The sequence below is a fragment of the Solanum verrucosum genome, unplaced genomic scaffold (genome assembly GCF_900185275.1).
Source record: "Solanum verrucosum unplaced genomic scaffold, falcon-dt-bn FXZP01000053.1, whole genome shotgun sequence".
NCBI lineage: Eukaryota > Viridiplantae > Streptophyta > Magnoliopsida > Solanales > Solanaceae > Solanum > Solanum verrucosum.
The window spans coordinates 1,170,248-1,195,238 of record NW_026020152.1 but is presented as its reverse complement, the minus strand read 5'-3'; the positions used below and the strand labels follow the sequence as shown (position 1 = coordinate 1,195,238).

Below are 24,991 nucleotides of genomic sequence, written 5' to 3'. Positions count from 1 at the left end.
TAAATTAATTGGGAGAAAATAAACTTGAGAGATTCAACATCCAAGACTCTCATAAGTGGAAAGGCTTTGTGAATGAGTTTGATTTCATTAGGAGACAACTCAATTGGTTTTTGTTTTGAGGAAAAACAATAGAAAGATCTGACATGTTCTGCAACAGGTGTTGTGGAGAGAAAGTCAGACAGATTAGATGGTTGAATACACAATCGACGGCAAGTATCTGGGTCCAGTTAGATTGATCAGGTTCTTGAAAAAGCCATTTGTTACTAGCCTCCTTTTTGCAGAACTGATACAACATGTCGTGAAGACGACATGTTTTTATTTGACCATCAGACCTCTTTTGCATTATTATTACTAAATTTCTGTTGAGAAGATCTGTCAAATAAAACTCTGCTATCTCCTCTAGTGTGAACTCAGGCTGTGGCTTTATCAACCCCTCTGCTATCCACAAACGAATCAATTTCCAACAAGGGATATCAAAGCCTCGAGGAAAGACACCACAATACAAGAAGCACATCTGCACTTCTCCGGGCAAATGATCATAACTCATCTTCACAAATTTCAGGCAGCTATCTTCGGTATGCTCACCAAAATGTTGCACCACATTTTGTCAACTCTTTCCCAATCCTTTTTGTCCGAACGACCTCTTAATGCTCCTGCAATTACCACTACTACAAGTGGTACTCCACCACATTTTTCTGCAATTTTTTTCCCAGTTACCACTAATTCATTTGGACAACTTCCCTTGCCAAAAACTCTCATTACCAACAATTCAAAACTTTCTTCTGTCTTCAAGAATTTCAGCACATGAGGTTCTGAATTGGCAAATTTAGCAACACGTAAGTCACGTGTGGTCATCATAATCCGATGACCCTTCTTGTTTTCTGCGAAAACTTTCCTTACATGATCAATGACTTCGTCTTCCCACACATCATCTAAAACAATGAGACATCTACCTCCTTTCTTGATATAACCACCTATTGCCTTAGCCAATGTGTCCACATCATCATTGAGATGATCTTCTATGTTTTTTTTGAAGAATTTAAGAATCCTAAGATAAATATCCTTTGCTTTGCATTCCTGACCGACGTAAACCCAAACAATGCTGTAAAATTCATATGTAAGCTTAGAATCATTATAGATTTTTCTTGCCAGTGTAGTTTTTCCAAGTCCGGGCATCCCCACCACTGGGATAATATCGACACTTTCCATCGGTCCTTCAACAAGTCGCTTGATCACTTTATTAGCTTCGTCATCAAACCCGACCACTGCGTCATTCTCCAAAGAAGGACCCTTTTAAACATATAAATCACATCAGAAAACAGAATGGCTGATCTTCACAACTTATACATCTCAAGTAAGTCCATTTTATTAAGACTAAAACAAACATTTAAAAGTTAAATTGTTACCAAATATAAAAACGTGTCATTCTTTTGTCTGGCCAAAAAGATAAAGTGACTATATAAATTGAGACAGATGAAGCATAAAGGCATAATACATAAATATGCCCTTTAACTTGACTTCAAATTCTTCAACTTTGGGTGTGCACAAGTAGACACTTAAACTTGTATAATATTGAACAAATAGACACACATGTCCTACATGGCATCCTACATGTCATTTTTTGTCCTACGTGTATTGTTCCACGTAGGACTCATGTGTCTACTTGTTCAAGTTTATACAAGTTTAAATGTCTACTTGTGCATACCCAAAGTTGAAGGGCATAAATGTGAAATGAGGCAAAGTTAAAGCGCACATTTTTGTATTATGTCAAGCATAAAATTGATTAGCTATTTTGTCAATTGAAATATACTTGTTTGAAGGGAAAAGGTTCAAAAATATCCTCAACTTCATTTATTAATTTACTTTGAAGTTGTTTTTATCCTCGCCGTTATTATAATTGTCACCCATATCCCTCAATTGGATGAAAAGCCCCAAATCAACTAAAATTACCCAAATTCAATTAGAATGACCCGATGTTTTCTTTTAAGTCGAACTCGATCCACTAAAACAAATGAATTCATACCAAATTAAAATCCCAATGGAGGAAGCAAATGAAGAAGATTAGAGAGATGGATTTGGGATTTTAATTTGATATGAATTCATTTGGTTTAGTGGGTTGGCTTCAGATTAAAAAAGAAAATTGGGTTATTTTAATCGAAATTGGGTGTTTTTAGTTGATTTGGGGTTTTCCATCTAATAGAGGGGTACGGATGACAAGTATAGTAACGGCAAGGTAAAAACAACTCCATATTAACCGGTGAGGATAAAGTCAACAAATAAGTGTCTATTTATGCACACCCAAAATTGAAAGACATAAATATGAGTTGAGTTCAAGTTAAAAGACACTATGTTAAACTAATTAGTAGAAAAAAGGTCTAATATACTTCTCATAGCTCATATATAACCTTACTGTTACACAAATTGCTCACATATACCATTTTCCTCTAAAAGAAGTGAATTTATTTTATTTTTTTTAAAAAAAAATGTATTTAAAAATAAGGGAAAAGGGTCAGAAATATATTCGAACTTTGATTGAAATTGTTGTTACGATACCAAACTTTGGAAATGACCTTTTACCCCCTGCACTATTTAATAATGTATTTTAAAGGTATATATGTGTCCACGCGGATATAAAAAATATTGCATTATTATAAATAGTAATGTGTCCACATGGACACATATTTACCTTTAAAATACACTATTAAATAGTTTAGGGAGGTAAAAATATACTATTAAATAGTTCAGGGGGTAAAAGGTCCTCCATAAAGTTTGATATCGTAACAGCAATTTCGGCCAAAGTTGGAGCACTTTTGAGATCCTTTTCCCTAAAAATAATTCATGTAGGAGTATATTTGGCCTTTCTCACATGTATTTTTTTACTTCTTTACTCTAATGACTAATTTAAATTTATTATTTTGATGGTCAAATTTATTTTTTCTAATTATCTTATAAAATTTATTATAACTGCCCCATTTTTTTACTAATACAAAAATTAAATTAAAATATAACAACTAAAAAGTAGTTTTAAACTATAATATAGCTTTAAAAAATTCTTACTTTTCTCTCTTTTTCCATTCACACTTATTTCTTATTATTTCTTATATGTTTACATTAAAGAATAAAGAGAAAAAGGTTCAAAATATATGCGAATTTTGATCGAAATTGTTGTAACAATCCCAAACTTTAGACAGGACCTATTATCTCCTGCACTATTTAATATATATTTTAAAGATATATAGGTGACCACGTGGACATCATAAATATTGCATCATTATAAATAATAACTTGTCTACCTGAACACTTATATATCTTTAAAATACACTATTAAAAAGTGCAGGGGTAATAAGTCGTGGCCAATGTTTGGAATTGTTACAACAATTTCGGTCAAAGTTCAGATATATTTCAGACATTTTTCCTAAGAATAAAAGAAAAACTAAGAATAAAAACTCAAATAATGATAATCAACCAAGTCAAAAAAATAATTTTTGAAAAAAATAATGTATATCCCTACATGAATTTTTAAAAAGTTAAAATAAAAAAAAAATTAAAGTTATATTTTTTACTTCCGTATATGAAAATGATATGTGTGAGCCCTTTATTGAAAACACTCATTAATTTGAGGTAAAAAAATATTTTATTCTCTCAATTATTGAGGGTCTTAAAACATTCATATATATATATATATATATATATATAATAAAAGAAAACATTTAAATAATTAAATGCTAAACAAGAGAAGATGAACTTTTAAAAAAAACTAATTTGTTTTCGTACCTTATCACATGCCCTACCCAGTACCCAATCCCACCTCTCCCCCCGCCCTCCCCCCCCCCCCCCTCCTCCAAATATTCTTAAGAGTTTCTAAAAAAATATTCTTACCCCACTCCACTGTCTAGCCCAACTTCCCCCATCACCACCCCCAAAAAACAATTAAAAAATCTTTTAAAACAAAACAATTTTTTTTCTCTTATCCCAATTTCACATCCCTAACCCCTTCCCCATCCCAAATTTTTTTTGGAAATCTCAAATTTAGACTTTAGGTCACAAATTAGCTGTTAACAAGAGGTTTGAATTATACCTGAGTTATTTCCCCTTTTTTAGGGAGCTCAAGAACAGGGGTTGCCTGAAGTGCTTGATTGTTTTTACGAAGTTCTTTGACTTGATCATGTATACCTTTAATCTCAGCAGCAAGATTCCTAACTTTAATCAAATTGCGTGGCCAATCAAATATCCTTCCCATCGTATTTTTATCTTGATGCAGCTTTGCTTGAACCAGAAACTTATCAATGGCATCTTCAGCTCTGTGCACAGTTTTATGTATTTCTATCACCAAAACTTTCCACTGCTCACTATTCGTGTATCCGTATTTTGCGGCATCATCTAAAAAAGCTTTGAGTTGTTGAGCAATTTTAAGTAGATTTTCCAATTCTCCCTTTGCACCTCCAATTAGCTTCACATTTTCAGTTAATAGCTGCAACAAATTCTCTACCAGAAAATTCACAACTGTATCTGCCATATCTCCTTTCAGTTGTTACAAATCTAACAAATTTTTTTTTTTTTCAACTATTAGCTTGTAATGACATCTTCACATCACCACTGCTGTTATATAAATAAAAATAATGTTATTTTAAGTAGACCCAATCATTTTTATAAGTCTTTGTTTTGTATTCTTATTTTAAAAAATGTAAGTTGACTGAGTTTTTAGTTAGGTCTTTGTTTTGTATTCTTATTTTAAATGCAAATAGGCAGGGACAGACCCATGTGCAATGCACGAGCACCCATTAATTTCGATGTAAATTCATATATTTATACAGAATTATTTCTAAAATAGTTATAATAAAGTATTAGCCTCTAATGAATTAAAAGTTTGTTGGGTGGTTTGGTTTGGAATTGTAATGTTTTCTTCTTTTGATCCAATACAGATTCTTTATGTATTTATTTTATATTTCATTTAAAATTTTGTAATTCCTCTTTGATAAAAGATTACTCTTCTTTTGTTTTTTCTTGAGAAATTCTGGCTGATTAAGAAATTTCACATGGTTAATTTACTTTTTTCTTAGAAAGGGAGAGTTTTTAACTATAATATTAAGTTGAACACTTCTACAATTATACTACTATGTAGTTTATGGTAGATTTATGTTTTAAAAGCAAGCAAGCACCCACAAGCTTAAAATCCTGGATCCTCCATTACTGAATAGGGGTTTACAAGTCAAACAGTTGAGTAAAATCAAACTCACGAACCAAGTCAAGTCGAAGGAAAAAAAAAATTCAACTTGTGGTTTGATTTAGTTGGTTTAGCATTGAAGAAAAATCGACTATTGGTTTGGTATTAATAGGTAAAAAAGTCAAGTTTCTCTATCTCCACGAGATAGTGATAAAGTTTACGTACACACTATATTCCAATCCTATTTAGTGGAATTTCACTGAATATATAATTGTTGTTTTGTTAATATATTTTAAATTAGTTTATAATTTTCATACTTAGATATATTATTTCAAATTTGAGATCGTAAATATATTATTTTGTATTCAAAATCGAAAGTTACAATCTACTTCATAAGTATTTTATTCACTCGAAAGTTCAACTAGTAGCTAGCAATGAGATCTTCACATCACCAAAGGTGTGCATAAATAATGTAGTGGAATATGTTGTACGGCTCTGTTTGATAATGTGAAATGAAATTATAATATGAAATCATATGAAATGGAGTTAAAATTTTATTTAGATATATAATTTGAATTTTTATACATTATTACAAAGTTATTCTAAAAAAATATACTCCAATATTTATTTATTGAACTTTAGTTCAGTAAAAAAAAAGTAAAATTGAACTTGAGTTGTAGTATACTACCTTTTAATAAAATGAAACATGATCAATATCATTAATAACTATATCATCATGTTCATATTCTCTGAATATTTCATAACTTTTGGTATTCACACACAAAAAAAAATACAGGTATAAAATGGTGAAATTTTCTTTTATAAAATATAAACTTGTGCGTTAATTTTTGTATTTAAAAAAATATGAAATTCTCAATTAATTTTTTTTTAAAAAAAATTTGGAATTTCACCATTTAATTTGAAATCACGAAATAAAATCATCTATCCAAATGCTAATTTTAAATCACGAGATAAAATTATATGTCCAAACGCTTAATAAGTTGACCGACTCATTTAAAAGTCTTTGTTCTTTTTTTAATAGTGATGAGTCTTTCACATCGTCATGTCCTTTTTTATTCAGACTCATAAATGTCTACACATGACTGCAAACACATGTCCTTTCCTTTAACTAATAAGAGTTGTGGTGGGGTAATAAATATTTTTTTATCCTTAATCAAATGTCACATATTCTAGTCCTTCTAAATAGAAAGTCACACTTGTAAGAGAGTATTTTATCCCTTAATTTTTTTTTAAAAAAATCGACGATCGAGCTCTAATATGAAAACCGTACATTATGTGGGAACCCAAAACAAAAAAAATACACATGTCATTTCCTTTTCTACTCTTGACTCATTGCCAAAATAATGGATTCCAAGTAGATATTTTAAAGAGTAACATGTGAATAGGTTGAGAAATGAGTTTATTGCAGTTGGTGAAGTTTGATATTTATATTTGGCACGATACATAAATATGGTCTTTAATATAGTTTTATTTTACATTAAGTCTTCTAATTTTGAGTGTTCTCAAGTAGACACTTGTATAAAATTAAACAAATAAATACATACATCATATCAGTGTGACGGATTCATAAATTTTATATCATGGATACTTAATTATTTTTAGTTTTAAAATTGCTATATAGAGTAGGTGCTTAGTTAATATATTTGAATGAATTATCAGATATTGTACACAAATAATAATGTTCATCACAAAAAGCAATGGGTGCTTAAGTACCCAAAGTACATAACCTACGTCCGCCGTTGCGTTCTACGTACATGGCACCTATATGGTAATTTGCATTATACGTGGTGTTCTACGTGTATTATGCAACATAGAAGTCATGTGTCTACTTACTCAACTTTATACAAGTATATAATTACATATAAGTATATAGTTAATATATAAATACTAAATATCATACCGAAGTATATAGTTACATAAATAACATAATTTATTTCTACTTTCTTTTGAATATACATTTCTACATGTGTAATGTGTTACTATGATTCAATTGAGACATTTTCTAAATTGTCAAAGTCATAGTACTCTATTATATGAATATATATTAATCAAAATTTAACAAATCATAATTAATAATTTATCATACCACAAAATATCAAAATCGAACTTCAAAATAGTGAACCATACCATTCAAGGAATATTTTTACTGTCAATGGGAAACCAAAAAAAAGTTGGAGTTATTAAATGGATGGTTCTTGAATATTAAACTATAAAAGTTGACGAAGTCTTAGTCCTCGCTATATATTAAAAAATAGTGAAAATAAGAATTGAATTTAAAATTATGATATAAAATTATATGAGATAAAGTTGAAGTTTTATTTAAATATGTAATTTGGATTTTTATACACTATCACAAAGTTATTCTAAAAATAAAATTGAATCTGAGTTGTAGTGTACTACTTTTTTAATAAAATTGAACATGATCAATATTATTAGTAACTATATCATCATGTTTATATTCCTTGAATATTTCATCACCTCTTTGGTATTCTTGAAAAAAAAGAGATATAAAATGGTGGAATTTTCTTTAATATTTGTTTTAAAAAAATATGAAATCATGATATGAAATTCTCAAAATAATTTTTTAAAGAAAATTGGAATTTCAGCTCATGATTTGAAATCACGAGATAAAATTATTTATTCAAATAATAATTTTTAAATCACGAGATAAAACTATATGTCCAAATGCTTAAAGTTGACCTAGTTTTTTAGGCATAATACATAAACATGACATTTAACTTATCTTCAGCGGACAACTATGACCTCCAACTTTGAGTGTGCACAAGTAGACACTTACACTTTTTTAAAATTGAACAAGTAGACACATGTGTTCTACATGGCATAATACATGTAGGATGCCACGTAGGACACAAAATAACCATGTATGGTGCCATGTAGAACGAATATATTGTTCAATTTTATACAAGTTTAAGTGCCTACTTGTGCACACCCTAAGTTAAAAGTCATAATTATCAGCTGATGTTAAGTTAAAAGTCATGTTTATGTATTATGTTTTTTTTTTAATAGCGATAAGTCTTCCTTTTGATTCATACTCATAAATGTCTACACACAACCGCAAACACATGTCCTGTCCTTTCGCCAATAAGGATTGTGGTGGAGTGATAAGTACTCCTTCATTCTTAGTCAATGGTCTTGAATTCGAGTCCCTCTAGATAGAGAGTCACCTTTGTTAGGAAATATTTTCTCCCTCAACATATAATTTTTGGCATAAATTAAGATTTAATCGAGTTTTAATATGAAAATCGTAGACTGTGTGAGAAACCAAAAATAAAAAAATACACATGTCCTCTCCTTTTCTACTCGGCCTCAAAAATGTCCCCTCCAAATAGTGTCATTGGACGCATAGCCAAAATAATGGATTCCAAATAGATATTTTAAGGGATACGGCATAAGTACTTTCTAAATTCTTATCGAAATATTAGAAACACATCTTAATTAAACTAAGGTTCTATTATCCTTCGAATTCATTTTTTTTTTGTAATTTCATACACCTTTTCTCACATGGCACATTAATTTCATGACTCCACATAAATGAGGCGCGTGAAAGAATTTGTGCCTCATTCCATATTTTAAGGAGTAACATGTGATTGGGTTGAAATATGAGTTTATTGAAGTTGGTGAAGATATGATGTTTGTAATAACTTTATATATATATAAAGTTATTGTGGACCTAGTCTTTGTCGAAGACTTAGTCCTCGCTATATATTAAAATAGTGGCAGCAGGAGTACTTTTTTGTTGATTTGCTCCTAAATTGATAATTTTCAGTTACATTTCATATTTAAATTTATATAATTAGATGTATCTATTTAGTATATATCTGAGATATATTTATTTGCACACCTTGAATATGTATTTAGGTATCAAAATATGGCAAAAACTATAATAGAGCTAATGAGCTTTGTGTAATTAGCCTCTAAGCTAATGAGATTTGCATTATTATATATATAAGGCATAATATATAAACATGACTCTTAACTTGGCTTCAGCGGACAATTATACCCTCCAACTTTGAATGTGCAGAAGTGGGCACTTCAACTTCTATGAAATTGAATAAGTAGACACACGTGTCCTACATGGCATAATACACATAGGACGCCACGTAGGACACAAATTTGTCATGCAGGATGCATGCCATGTAGGATGAAATGCGTCTATTTGTTCAATTTTATACAAGTTTAAGTGTCTACTTGTGCACACCCAAAGTTAAATGTCATAGTTGTCGGCTGATGTCAAGTTAAGGGTCATGTTTATGTATTATGCTTATATTCTACTATATTATAAAAGGGAGTTTAGGCCCAATTCTACTATATTATATTCAAGATTGGGACTTTTTCCAATCTTGAATATTATATATTATACTTGTGGGACTTTTAAAAGGAAGTTTATACCCAAGTATAATATATAATATTCAAGATTGAGACTTTCTTGAATATTATATATTATATTTATTATCTAGTAGAACTTGGGCATAAACTCTCTTTTAAAATAATATATATATATATATATATATATATATATATATATATATATATATATATATATATATATCTCACAAATGGAAACGTCCCAATCAAGGAAGCAACATATATCATTTACAAATGACTTAGAAAACATTAAAAATTACAATAATTACCAATTTAAAATATTTAAAAGCTATATAATAACATAGGTTGACTCTCAGAATTCTATCAGGCTCACATATATTGGGACAGAAAAAATAACGCATATCATTTTAATATTACCAAAAAAGTATTATAAATAATAATAATTAACAACTTAAAATATCTGAAAGACATTTTAAAAGGGTTAATTTTGTAATTTTATCCATATCACATAAATTAGGACAAAGTGACCGGTAATGTACATTATTTCAAAGTTACATAAAAATATTATAAATCATAATAATTAATAACTTCAAACATTTAAAAATATGAAAATTTGGATGACTCTCCATATTTCATTTGTGTCACATAAATTGAGACAACAAAAATAACATATATTGAGTTCATTTTAATTTATTTGTCTTATTTTTTTTATATTTAAAAATTGCGTAAAAATACTATAAATCATGATAATTGACAACATAAAATATGTTTTGAAAAAAAATACAAAAAATTCCACTGATTCTTGAAGTGAATTTATCATAAAAATACTATAAATCATGATAATTGACAACATAAAATATTTCAAAAATGTTGTATGTGGGTAGTCTTATTATGCCTTAAAAAGCGTCAAAAAAAGTACAGGTTTGTGATAAAAAAACTTATTCGTTTATCCACGCAAACAATCGCTTCAAAAACTCGGTTATTAACTCCAAAATATACCATTTATATTATTGGGCACATGCATAGCACGCGCAACATTATCTAGTATAAATATAAAGGTTTGATCGAGTCACCAAGTGCATGGCACCCTCTCTCTTACACATAGATCCACCCTTGGCTCTATTAGAAATTACCACGAGCTTCACATTTTAAAAAAAAATTTGGCAACAAATACGAATTTTAATTCAATATCATTGTTCATTTTGTGACTAAGAAAATCACTGAAATCAATTTTTCGAACTAAAAAAAGATCATCTTAAAAAATTAGCTAAAGATCAATTCAATTTATAACCAAATAATAATTTTTAAAATTTTCTTTTTTTATGTCCAAAGGACTTATAATATTGGGAACATTGTATGAAATAACAAACTATTAATTCAAATTAAATGTTATAGCCATAGTGTATTTTAATTGTAATTCGCAGCAAACATCCCATTTTTTTGCCATCTGATTCGGTATACAATTAGCCATTTTATATATTTCGGTATAAATTGTATAAAATGTGTTTATGTTTGTATAAAGCTATATTTTCGTCCTATACACTTATAATTATACAAATACAAATTTTATTTTACAAATTACAATGTATAAATGAATTTATACAAAACTGAACAATTTGTATAAAATTGGATGTTTGTAGCGAATTATACAAATCAAAAGCTCCATAGCAAACATAAAATTTGCTATAGAGCGCAATTATGCAAACTATAATTTTAACATACAAATATGATTATTATGTTTGCTATACGTGAAAGTTGCTCTATAATATTTCGTTGCTTTGAACTTTTATTTATATTCTTCTTCGAAGACTTAAAAGTGATTTTGTTGGAGCATCTCTAGTTGTTGGTAATCCTAATCATATCGAAACCCTTTTTCTTCAATCATATCCTTTAGAGGTCCCTTATATCACTAGTGAAGGAAAATATCACTTGGGGACAATAATTGAGTCATCGATTGTTTAAGTGATTTCTCAATTTTTGAGTAATATATCATATAGAATAAAGTTTAATATTCTTTTCGTACCAATTTATGTGACATCTTTTAATCATAATTTTTTTTATATCTTTTAAGTCCTTCCTATCTAAGGTCATTTTCTGTTGTTCTTATAGTTAGCTGAAGTTGCATATTCTATGTAATCATCTCCCCTAGTTCTTCGGCCTATAACTACCTCCTATCTCAACCTCTCACACCTTCTCAGTAGTGACGTATCCTTATACTTCCTCTTCACATATATAAAACATCTTAGGCTCATTTTTCTCATCTTTTCCGTCATGAGGGTCATTCCCACCTTGTCCCATATAACTAAATTTGTTCTTAATTTATGTATACACGTTCATCTAAGCATCTTCATCTTCTGAACGTGGATATTCTTGACTAAGCAATATTTTGTCTCATACAATAGTGTTGGTCTAACCATCACATGTTAGCCTCTTTTTCACTCACCCCACTATAATATGGTGTGTGACATTATCGTCAATTTTCTCATCTCCTTGAATTATGAATTCAAGACACTTTAAGCTTTCTCTTATTGATATGAATAGTGCATCGATCTTCATATTCCACCTCTGCATCATATGTTCGTCACTGATCTTCCATTTCATGTACTTCATACTAACCTGAAACTTTTAGATTCTAGGATCTTTTTCCAAACTTCTTGTCACGCCCCGAGTCTACATCCTGGACGTGACTGGCACTCGAAGACCATTGTTGGCCCCAAGCGAACCCTTGGCCTGGCTACTTAACTCAGCGGAAGACTTAACTCAACACAGTATAAGATCATAAACAACTTAAATGATAATAAACTGGCCAAAATAGCACTTAAGTCATTAAACAACATCTGAAGGATAAAGAAAGACATCTGCATTAATAACTATCTGACTGTCTATGAAGCCTCTAAATACTGAGATGGATATTGGGACAAACCGCACAACATCCTAATAAATGAAAGACTGAAAGCAAATAAAAGAGTCCTCCTGAATGCAATGAGGCTCACCACTGACTCTGGGCTGCTCAACTGGATCAACGAGGCGCTGAATGTTAATCCTGGTTACCTGAATCTGCATCATAAGACGATGTAGGTCAACTGGCATCAGTACATTGAATGTACGAGTATGCAAGTTGGACTGCTAAGCAACATAGGCTAGAAGGAAATCTGAAAGAAATTGAATAATTTACCTGGCTCAACTCAACTCAACCTGACTGACCATTTTAATATAAAGCAATTTAAAACAAATGCAACGTAATGAAAAACTGGTTTAAAACATGCTATAAACTCTGTGTGTATGCAAAGATACAATAAATCTGAGATGTATGTAGAAATACAAATGAACTGATGTATATAAAAATACAATAACTGCTGTGGAAGTTTCTCTAACCGACAACCATCACATAAGAGATATAGTGATGATACATCGATCAACCTCACGCTGCCAGAGCATCCTATACTCGGCCAAAGGTATAGAACTTGAACTGCCTAATGGATCCACTAGTCTAATTTGAAAAGGATTCATCTAAAAAGTATGAACCTCTTCTACCGATGATGGCTACATGGTTCTATGGGGGCTGTGGGTTCTTTGAACGCTCTCCCAATTCGGTGCTCAATACTACTCCCAAAAAATGTACTGGCTCTTATATTTTTAAAACATATTTCTTTCTGCTGATTTGAGATAATTGCTCAAAAACTTAGCTCAAAAGCAATCTTGAAAATCTCAGTTTCCTCTCTTGCTTCATTTAGAAAGCGATTACTCTTTTCTGAAAACTAGCCCGAAGGCTTTTTGGAAATCTCAGTTTCCAATCTTGTTTAAATGTGAAAACATTTCTTTAAAACTTCTTTGGGAATACATAGTCCCCATATACCTCTTTGAAGAAAAGAACTTCAAACCATAGCTTTACTCTTGCTTAACTTCAAAACTTAGGTCTTAAAACGACGTTAAAACATTGTTAAAGACCTTTGAAAACTTTAAGAAACTTTGCTTTGACTTGCTTCTTAACTTCTAGACTTGACTCTTAACTTCTTTGACTTTGAACTTAATTTTCCTTGAATTGAATTATGGATTCAAGGTTCATGATCTCATGTTTATGGATGATTTCATGATCTTTAGATGTACTTTAGAGTGTTGAAATTGACTAGGAAACATAGGTACATCACTTAGAAACAAGTACGAGAAGGTGGGGAAGAATGGGGAGAACTGGCGTCCCTGGCGCTCTGAGAGGCGCGGGGCGCCAGCCCTCAAACGTCAGAGAGACTGCTGGGGCGCGCTGGCTGGCGTGTCACCCCAAGGGGTGGACTTCAGAGTCCCTTTTGGGGCGCACTGGCTGGCGCGGCGCCCCATCCCCCTTCCCCAGGTTTTGACGATTTTTCTTCTCCGATTTTCAACTCTAAATCCTCCTAACTTCAATGGTTCTTTCCCCAAACACTTAGGATCATTAGTACCCTCCATACCCAATAGATTTAATCGAAAAACAACCTGGAAACATGAATCAAATCAATACTAGGCATTTAGCAATCAACCAACAAGAATTCAACAATGTTCTTCAAGAACTTCACTTTCTTAACATTCAAACAACTCCAATCTTTGCTGAATTGAACAAGTTGGTGTGTGGGTAAACTAACCCAACACGAAAATATCTCACATACCTTAATAGGGATCACCCCGACGAATTCCACTCCAAACACTTGACGTTCTTGGCGAAATCTTGGCTTTTCTCCCTTTCTTTCTTCCTTTCTCTTTTCTCCAAGCCCTAAGCGTAAATTCTAATTTTCTAAACTGAATAAAGTCTGGTTTTACCGCAATTAATCTCCTAAAAACGAATTAGAGTAATTAGGTAAGGAAAAGACTGAATCGCCCTTCAAAAATCCGGATTAGACAATTCCGTATTCCAACAGCCCAACTTCCAAAGGACATAACTCACTCATATGATGTCGAAATCGCGCAACATTGGAGGTGTTGGAAAGATCTCTCCAAGATATTTCCAACCATATCCAGATATTCTCCTAACTCACCCTGAGCTAGGATTTACGGCCGTTTGAAAAAGGCCAAAACTCACTTTCTTAACTTAGACAAAATTTCCAGATTTCCTTATTCTTTCTTAAAAATCAATATTTTCATATTTTAAACGCTTTATAGTCGTTTCTAGGTGCGAGATGTTACACTTCTAACTTATCATTAACTCCTACGTGCATCTCATAGATCAAACTAAAAGTCGATCTCCACTATTATAACCGTATCACAATCAGAAAGTGTTCCAACAAATTTTAGCTACATTATACATGTCCTTAAAAACTCTTAATTAATTTTAACTAAATTTATATCCAAATTCCAACTAAAGGTTTGGGCTCGTAATTTGGTAGTTAGATAAGAAATATGTTATTTATTTTCGTATAATTTATACAGCACTTGATAGATAAGTTATTCATGTATATAATTAATACAACACTTGGTTGACAATTTAGATATCCACATAAATAATATATTTATAAATTATGAGAATGTTCGTATTATTTTATATACAATAAAAAAATGTAATAATTAATACATGTATAACTAATACATAAATAACTAATCTTTGCCAAACTAATATCTACATAAAATAATACATAATCCACTCATAACTATTCTCTACATTACTTATACCTATGTAACTCTAATCAGCTACCAAACGATCATTAAGATGTAGAAATATTACTTGGTTTAGCCATTTAGAAACTTTGGATTATCATACATGTATAATTTACGATTATCACAAAGTGTCTTGTCCTATTGGGTCAACTAATACAAACAATAGAGACAGTCCACAGAAAAATATAAATATATATACATATCGAAATTGCAAAGAAACTACCTTAACATCGAAAAGCCGTCACCCACTAGACTAATGGTATCCATGAAACTAATTTCCACATTGTTGAGGACATAATATATCCATTCAACTTTACGATTTAGAGTTTGATATATTTTTCATTATAAAAATAATTTACACATTATTTTTATTCTAACGAAATGTAACGAAAGTGGAAAAAAATAACTTTAAATTAATTTTATTAATCTTATTTTTAAAAAATATGAATATATTTCATCGTTTCCACACGTGAATTTGTTTTTACTTTTTCTTTTACCTAATTTATGTAACAATAAAAAATAAAGGGAAAAACTCAAATATTACATCAGTTAAAAAGTTTAGTTCATCTATGTTATTTTTATTTGCCATGTCATTATTTGTAATTGATAACAATTTCAATTTTGCAAAATCATTTTTTACACGTGGTCAATTATGATTCAACCTCATCATTAATGAAATCTTCTTTTTTAAAAGGGAAAATGCTCAAATATGTCATCAAACTTTGAGAAAAGACTCATATTTATGTCATTTCAGTCAATAAATTAAATACCATATTTGATTATTTTCTTAAAAAATATATGTGATCTACTTTTATAACAAGAATATATTATTGAGAAAAATTCGTAAATAGCTATTAAAATAAATTTAATTAGGCTTATAGCTATATATAATTTGCTAATTATGATTCGTAGCTACGTGTTAGAGAGAGGAGAGAGGAGAGCGATGCTGAGAGAGGGAGTAGAGAGGCGAGCGATATTGGGAGAGGGAGGAGAGTGAAGATAGGCAAATTGTATATGTATATATGTCAAATTGTATATGTATATCTGTCAGATAATTGTATATATGTAATTGGTATACATATATATTTGTATATCTGGTGAGCGAGATTGGGGAGGAGAGAGACGATTGAGATTGAGAGAGGGAGGAGAGAGGGCTTAAAGTGAAAGAGAGGTGAATTGTATTTGTATATCTGTCATATAATTTTGTGTGTATATGTATAATTTGTATTTGTATATGTATAAGAGAGGAGAGAGGAGAGAAGCAAGAGAGAGGAAGAGAGGAGAAAGGTGCACGTAATTATAGTTAAAATTAAGCTACAAGTGGTAATTAATGAAAACTATAGCTATGTCAGCTAATTAACTTGTATATGTTTGCTTATCCACGTAATTTTCCCTATATTATATCATACCTTTTAGAATTATTTTTTTGATTTTTCACCCGAATATCCGGAGCCCACATTGGAGTTCAGACTAAACCCAAAACGCACACTGAAGGACCTATTCGAGAGTGACGCTCCGAATAAAATAGAATAACCACAAAGACTAATTAAACAATTCAGTCAACTATAAATAAAAAAAAAAATCGTTTTCCGCATATTGCACTTTATATACTGAAAACCTGAACAGCTCATCGCCATTAGCTGAATAAAAAAAAACTTGTTCTCTTTAAAATTATCCTCTGGTATTTCTTAATCAACAAGGAGAAATGGCAGATACAGTGGTGAACTTTCTGGTGGAGAATTTGCTGCAGCTATTAAGCGAAAATGTGGCGTTAATTAAAGGAGCAGATGATGAATTCAATAATTTATTGGAAGAAGTTCAACGCCTAAAAGCGTTCCTTGACGATGCTTCGAAATACCACAGCGATAGCAAACAATGGGATCAATTGGTTAAAGATATTCAAAAAACAGTACATAAAGCTGAAGATGTAATTGATAAATTTCTGGTTCAATCAAAACAGCATCGAGAAAAGGGTAAAGTTGGAAGATTTTTTGATAAAGTGAATCATATCGGTATTGTTAGGGATCTTGCAACTGAGATTAAAGGGATTCATGATAAGGTGAAAAAGCTTCGAGAAAATAATCAACAAGCTTTTCAGCCTAGACCAGTTCTTGAGCTCCCTAAAAAAGGTGTCCAGGAACAGGTATTGTTTACTTTCAATTCAATGAGTTAGTTTGATTTAATGCGGAATTTAAGAAAAGACTTATGAACTTGTAGTCTAAAATAAATAGTAGTACATAATTGTGTAGCTATAAATCTATTTGAGATTAACTAAAAGGGAAAGTAAATTATATAAATTGGGACAGAAAAAATATGTTAGTGTGTCTTGACACAATTCATATGATTATATTATTTGTATTACGCATTAATAAAATTTTAATATAATAACAGAAGATCCAATAATATAATTTGTATCTACCGATTTATAGAATTTTAACAAGGGTATATTTAGAAAAAGTTTTTAAAGGTTTTTTTTTTTTTTTTTTTTTTTGAAATTATGAGACTCCCTTTACATTAATTTTAAATTCATGGAGTGGTTTTAGTTATAGTTTCATTACTTTAAATATCACATTTATTTGTGTAAAGTGTATAAATATTTTGAGTAAAAAATCAATGATTAATGAAAAAAAATATTCAATCATAAACATTCTAATGGTCCCCTCACATTAAGTTTTCAAAAAAAAAAGGGAATGAAATTTATGAATATTAATAATATTTATCAGATATTTTTTTATTTTAAATCAAAATTTAAAATTATTTAATTAACAGTAAAAATAAAAGTGAACAAATATTGAATACATCATTTTTCCTAACTAGTATAATTATAAATTTTGGATTTTTTTTTTTTTTTTTGTAAAATAAACAGAAATTTTAAAATACTAGTGCCAATAATTGTGAGTCAAAATATTCCCTCCACCCCCACCCCAAAAAGACTAGGCAATCAATGTGTCCACAAATATCATCTCTTCACATTGGTAACCACATATATCACTTGTCACAAGCAAACAAGAGTTGGACTATAATAACTAGGAAATAATAATAATAATAATAATAATAATAATAATAATAATAATAATAATAATAATAATAATTATTATTATTATTATTATTATTATTATTATTATTATTATTATTATTATTCTCTATTATTTGTGTTTATGCAAAATAATTAAAATCGATATGAAATTGTCTGGTTGTTTTCTTTATAAAGAACTTATAGTAATAAACATGTTATAACATTGGTATTAATATAATTCATATCACAAAAAACCATCATGATGTTTAGGAACATTAATTTTATTATTCGTAATCAAAACTCTGAATACATATTTATACGGGTCGTGAACTTCTTTTTCCGAAGAAGAAGTAATGATGGTATCTCGGGAATAAGCATCGGCTAACTCTGTGCCAACAGTCGCAGTAATAGAGAGAATGCAAGTGTTAAAGTCATGACAATAACATGTAACAATAATTTTGTAAACATATTCCAATGCAGGTAATATAATTATTACTGCGCCACTGTCTCAATTTATGTGATGTTGTTTGACTTGACATAGAGTTTAAGAAATAAAGAAAGACTTGTGAAACATAGGGTCTAAAACAAGTGATAGATGCTAGTGTGGTTATAAATCATCATCTCATTAAGGATAAAACGAGCATTTTAAAATGTTATATACAACTTGTGAAGATCAGCCATTCTGTTTTCTGATGTGATTCATTTGATCAATATGTTCAAAAGGGTCCTTCCTTGGAGAATGATGAAGTAGTCGGGTTTGATGACGAAGCTAGCAAAGTGATCAAGCGACTTGTTGAAGGACCGGCGGAGAGTCTGGATATTATCCCAGTGGTGGGAATGCCAGGACTTGGAAAAACTACACTGGCAAGAAAGATCTATAATGATCCTAAGCTTTCATATGAATTTTTCAGCATCCCTTGGGTTTACGTCGGTCAGGAATACAAAATAAAGGATATTTATCTTAGGATTCTCAAATGCTTCAAAAAAAGCATAGAAGATCATCTCAATGATGATGTGGATACATTAGCTAAGGTAATAAGTGATTTTATAAATAAAGGAGGAAGATGTCTCATTGTTTTAGATGATGTGTGGGAACCAAATGTCATTGATCATGTAAAGAAAGTTTTCGCAGAAAACAAAAAGGGTCATCGAATCATGATGACCACGCGTGATAGATATCTAGCTACTTATGCCAATACAGAACCTCATGATCTGAAATTCTTGAATGGAAAAGAAAGTTTTGAATTGTTGGAAAAGAGAGTTTTTGGCAAGGGAAGTTGTCCTGATGAATTAGTTGAACTTGGAAAAAAAATTGCAGGAAACTGTGGTGGAGTACCACTTGCTGTAGTGGTAATTGCAGGAGCGTTAAGAGGTCGTCCGAATACAAATGATTGGATAAGAGTTCAGAAAAATGTGGCAGAGCATTTTTATAAAAACACTCAAGCGGGCTGCTTGAAATTTGTAGAGATGAGTTACAATCGTTTGCCTCAAGAAGTACAGACGTGCTTTTTATACTGCGGTGTCTTTCCTCGAGGCTTTGATATCCCTTCTTGGAAATTGATTCGTTTGTGGATAGCGGAAGGGTTAATAAAGCCTCAACAGACATACACTCCTGAGGAGATTGCTGAGTTTTATTTGAATGATCTTGTCAATAGAAATTTAGTGATATTGATGCGAAAGAAGTCTGATGGTCAAATAAAAATATGTCGTCTTCACGACATGCTGCATGAGTTCTGCAGAACTGAGGCTAGTAACAAATGGCTTTTTCAGCAAATGCATCTGACATCTGATCAAGCTATTCCTTCCATTCAAGACAAAGATACTTGTCGTCGGTTGTGCATTCAGCCCTCTATTATGAATCAGTTTCTCCTCGATAAGCCTATTGCAGAACATGTCAGATCTTTCTATTGTTTTTCCTCAGAACAAAAACAAATTGACTTGCCTCCTAATGACATCAAACACATCCACAAAGCATTTACACTTATCAGAGTCTTGGATGTTGAACCCGTCAAATTTCTTTTCTCCAAAGATTTTAACCAGTTATATCATTTGAGGTATGTTGCCATCTCAGGTGAATTCAAGTCCCTTCCTCCGTCCTTCGGTAAATTTTGGAATTTACAAACTCTAGTAATCAATACAAGTACCTCGGAGTCCACCCTTGAAGTAAAAGCTGACATATGGAACTTGTTACAGTTAAGGCATTTCCACACCAACATACCTGCAAAATTACCAGCACCTGCTACCACGACTGGTAAAACTTCTTGTCTACAAACTCTTTCTATGGTCGCGCCAGAAAGTTGCAAGAAAGATGTACTAGCAAAGGCTTGTCTTCTGAAAAAATTGAGCATTCGAGGGCAAATGGCATCTTTTCTTGAACCCAAAGGTGGAATCAGCAATCTTGAAGAACTAAAATGCCTGGAACATTTGAAGCTGTTAAATGATGTTCTTGACATAAATAAAGCAATTCACCTTCCTCCAGCATTCTTCAGACTCGTACGGACAGTGAAGAAGTTAACTTTGGTAAACACAAGGTTTTCTTGGAGCGATGCAAATAAATTGGCACAGTTGGAACACCTGGAAGTCCTAAAGTTGAAGGAAAATGCATTCATAGGTGACTCTTGGAAACCGGAGATAGGAGGTTTTAGCGCGCTCCAGGTGCTGTGGATTGAAAGGTCAGACTTAGAATCTTGGAAGGCATCAAGTCTTAATTTCCCAATACTTCGGCACCTTGTTCTTATCTCATGTGATAAACTCAAGGCTGTGCCACTTGGATTGGCTGATATACATAACTTTCAAGAGATGAGACTGGACAATAGCAAAGAAGCAGTCAAATCTGCAAAAGAGATAGAAAGCAAGAAACCGAAGTTCAAGCTCACCATATTCCCTCCTGAAGGTTGAAAGGTTAGTCAAATTCATGTTATATTGACATGATTAAATCTCTATTGGTCGTGTCGATAAAAACTTTAATTGTTCTGAATTGCACTCTATTATTACTTGTGTGAATGGTTCAATTCAACCAGGATTCAGACTAGAAAAGACTTCCTTTTATTCCAACATAAATTTATTTACTATGTTGCTCATTTCTGCAGGAGAGCCGAGAGGATCGAGACATTGACCTTGTTGGGATCCTGGTTTCATGTGTGTGTGTTTTTTTATTTGTATAATTGTTTGCACCTTTTATTCTGTTTTTGTTGTATTTGCTTTGTTTCATTTTTGTGGAAGTGTTTGTTGCTTTTCATATGTTGTTGTTGTATAATAGTTTGCGCCTTTATGGCTCATGTGTTGAAAGATCTATGTTGCTTGGATTCTTCAAAATTGTTAACGGGTGTGTGTTGTATTATCTAAAATTAGTGTATTTTTGGAGAATCTGACGCGGGTACAGCATCAAAAGTGAAGAGTCTGTGCTACTAATCTGTTATTCCGAACAAATAAAATGTTTGCCTTATTTCCCACTTGGAATCATTATGAGTCCTAGTTCATTATAGTATTTTTGAATTGGAAGGTTCTGAAGTTCAAATTATGAATCTGTACGAAAATCTGGTTTTCAACCAATTTTTCTTTCACTCACAAAAAATTTCAAAACAAAATTTCAAGTGAAATGCATGTTCTTGTAATAACCTGACCCTTCATTTTTAGTATTTGTGTTCTAATTCATGTTTTAGGATTTGGTTAAGTTGGTATTATACTTTTGACTTGGTTAGATGGTTCAAGTTGAGACTAGAGGGGCACGGTGTTGGGTTATGAAGGGTGATTGGGCGTCATGCAGAAACTTACAATTTGCAAATCATATAGTTGATAAATCAGATAACAAAAACTTATACTAAAAACATAATATTATTATATGAAAACTAATATAAAAGAAAAATATTATAAACTTTTGAGAGAATAAATCTTCCCATAAACTAAACTCTTAAACGTCTACATTGTGGATGTTATTGTTATTGTGATAGAAGAAACAAACCTATATTTATAGAGTCCTAAAACTTTTTCTTACTAGAAAAAGAGTCATAAAAGGAGAGAATAAACCAAATATGAAAGAATATTATATTTTCCTTTCAAGAAAAGTAAAAACATTTATGGTAATGTTTTGTCTTTTCTTTAAGGAAAAATAAATCTTAAATTATGATAAGAAAATCAAGGCAAAACCCTAACACACGGATGGTATCAGACTAGTTGGAACATTTAAGCTACTGTAGCAAAGTTTTCTGGTGTCTGGTGCATCACGATCATTTGTGAGTTAACTGATCAAGGGGAGTTTGTTCAATCCATGTGCTATACTGTACGGATTCTTGTGAATGATTTATTTGAAACCTAGCCGCCACAGTTTTCCTCTTTTCGTTTCTTTTTTTCCATTTACTAAGAAAATTCCTCCTTTTCTGCAGGAGAGAACTTGGACATTGAGCTTGCTGGAAGCCAGGGGTCATCAGACAAATAGCTAACTGGAGTATTGTCATTTTGACATATGTTGCATTTAGAGTTCCCCCTTTGTGTGGATTTGATAAAATTCAAATGTAAGTGTAGAATAATTGTAGATTTTTCCTGCCAGTGTAGTTTTTCCATGTCCGGGCATACCCACCAGTGGGATAATATCCAGACTTTCCGCTGGTCCTTCAACAAGTCGCTTGATCACTTTGTTAGCTTCCTCATCAAACCCAAACACTTCATCATCCTTCAAAGGAGGACCCTTTTTAACATAATAATCAAGCAGAATGCACTAGAAAACAGAGCGGATAATATTTAGAAGGAATTATATAGAATTGAGAGCAGTTAACAGACAGTGAGGGAGAAAATAGTTTGTAAAGAAAAATAGAGTGTACGTATGAGTGGTTTGATAGTGATATAAGAGGTTGTTTACATTAACTACGGTGTACGTAGTGTTTTAAGAAAATCAGGTATCAAGCATGGCAATTTGCATCCTTCTTCTCAAGTGAAAGACCATAAAATTGAGCAAATAGGCACACGTGTCCTACGTGGCATCCTACATGGCAATTTGCGTCCTACGTGGTGTTTTGTGTGTATTATGCCACATAGGACTCATGTGTCTACTTGTTCAATTTTATACAAGTTTAAGTGTCTAACCAGGGCCGACTCAACAAGATTGGGGCCTTAAGCCAAACCTTAAAGAGGGGCCTTAATATTTTTTTAAAATTCTTTTTCTAATTTTTTTTTATCATATATACTTTTATTTAAAATCTACTTTTCTAGCATTTTAGATGCAAAGTCATTAATTACTGTTTTATAATCGATTTGTTCTAGTAATTCCTTTTCAATTGATGATATAGCTAATTCATTCAATATCTCATGAGACATAGGTTGATCTTAGATAAGATTTTATCAATTTTAGTTTAGAAAAACTTCTTTCGACCGAGGCAATGGTTACAAAATTGTTAACTTTATTCTATATGCAATATATGCATTAGGAAAAGAATCAAGTCTTTTTATTTGATTGAGTATTTTCATTAGATCATTATCTTATACTTGTATTATTTCTCTTAGAATAACTAAAACAAGAATATATATACATATGAACTAGGAATATCAACAATAATGTTAACAAATTTTCAAGAAAAACTATAAAGTAAGATAATAAAACTTGGCTCATGAATTTGATAAGTTGATATAACAATATCGAAATAGTGTTGTGTTCCTTCAATATAATGATTGTTTGTTGCACTTCTTGAGATTTTGAAGACACCCAAAAGCAAATTTTGTTCTTTTGTAACTTGTAAGCAACAATAAATCCAAAAAAAAATTGTAGGAGAGAGTATAATATTGAAAATTAAAATACTAAAATAGAGAAGAAAAAAGATGAGTATAAGATAAATAGTAAAATAGGGTCAAACTTTTAGGAGATAAAATAAGGAAACAGAATTCCCCACTTACGGAAATTATTCCCAAAAATGTTACATTCCCTTAGAAAAAAGTGAGAAAACTAACTGTCATTTCGGATTATTTTTTTTAATACTTCTTACATTTTTGTTAAAATTTAAAACTACATATAATATTTATTAAAATAATATGTATAAGTAATTTTTTTAAAAATTGGAGGCCCTTAAAAATATGGGGCCCCAAGCGATGGCTTTAGTAGCCTAGTGATTAAGACGGCCCTCTATTTAACTTGTGCATACTCAAAGTTGGAGAATATAAATGTGAAATAAGGCCATGTTAAAGGTCATATTTATGTATTATGCTTTAGAAGTATTATCAAATCTCTTTCAAATGGATGCAGTGACAACTGATAGAAGTAGAGCAAGTTTCACTACGTGGAATATCGGAGGATAATTTGAATATTTCTTTTGTCTGAACTAATCTTATGGAAAGATCCCAAAGCACATTTGTATTTTGAACTTGTAACCTTCCAAGTCAGAAATAACTAGAAGTTGTAAACAAAACACACAACACTTTATTGAAAGATAAAAGCAACTGTTTTACACTGAAACAAATCAAATACAACAGAATAGTGAAAGAAGCAAACAGGCTTACAATTGAAAAAGAAAACACTCCAAATGATCAGAAACTCGAAAAAAACAACTCCATTTATTTAACATATTACAAATCACAAAAGGCAAACATGTTTTCTTTATTGGAACAATTTTATCAGGTGACTGGACCACAGAAAACATGAAATGCCGCAACATCATACACATGACCCCAGATTGAAATCCCGATGCTCTACTGCAGAATGGAGGAAAATTGGTTTAAGAACAACAGGGAAACAAAGAGAGGAAAAGTGTTGCAGATAAAAAGAAGAGCAGAGTACATTCAGAATGTAAGGAAAGGAATTAGACACGTATAGAGATAGATGGAGTCATGGAAAATGTATG

The 24,991-nt window shown here is 31.2% G+C and overlaps 2 pseudogenes across 1 annotated transcript; one reads left to right on the top strand and one right to left on the bottom strand.

The window, feature by feature from the left end:
* Nucleotides 1–14: 14 nt before the first annotated feature.
* Nucleotides 15–4,538, bottom strand: LOC125828210 (toMV susceptible protein tm-2-like; annotated as a pseudogene). Its single transcript, XR_007443038.1, has 2 exons — nucleotides 4,079–4,538; nucleotides 15–1,290 (listed from the first exon to the last, which is right to left on the bottom strand). The product of XR_007443038.1 is annotated as a toMV susceptible protein tm-2-like (transcript).
* A 12,318-nt stretch (nucleotides 4,539–16,856) lies between these two features.
* On the top strand, nucleotides 16,857–22,606 carry LOC125828122 (putative late blight resistance protein homolog R1A-3; annotated as a pseudogene).
* Nucleotides 22,607–24,991: the final 2,385 nt, after the last annotated feature.